We start from the raw sequence: 514 nt of genomic DNA, 5'->3' as shown, positions 1-514 counted from the left end.
CTTTATAAACTAACAGAAGGATTTTGAAATCAATTCTTTGACATACAGGAAGCCAATGTAAAGACCTCAGAACTGGAGTGATGTGATCCACCTTTTTGGTCTTAGTGAGGACTCGAGCAGCTGCGTTCTGAATCAGCTGCAGCTGTTTCTTAGGGAGCCCTGTAAGGACGCTGTTACAGTAGTCGAGTCGACTGAAGATTAATGCATGGATAAGTTTTTCCAGGTCTTGCTGAGACATAAGTCCTTTAATCCGTGATATATTCTTCAGGTGATAGAAGGCTGACTTTGTAATTGTCTTAATGTGGCTCCTCAAATTCAGGTCTGAGTCCATGACTACACCAAGATTTCTGGCTTGATTTGTGGTTCCTAACATTACAGACTGAAGTCAAGCGCTGACTTTCAATCGTTCCTCCCTGGCTCCAAACACAATAACTTTAGTTTTATCTTTGTTCAGTTGAAGAAAATTCTGGCACTTCCAGCCGTTGACCTGCTCAATACAGTTACTCAGCGCCTG

Source organism: Micropterus dolomieu, linkage group LG20, assembly GCF_021292245.1.
Source record: "Micropterus dolomieu isolate WLL.071019.BEF.003 ecotype Adirondacks linkage group LG20, ASM2129224v1, whole genome shotgun sequence".
NCBI classification, from domain to species: Eukaryota; Metazoa; Chordata; class Actinopteri; order Centrarchiformes; family Centrarchidae; genus Micropterus; species Micropterus dolomieu.
The sequence above is the reverse complement of the archived record's forward strand: the minus strand, read 5'-3'. Positions refer to the sequence as shown.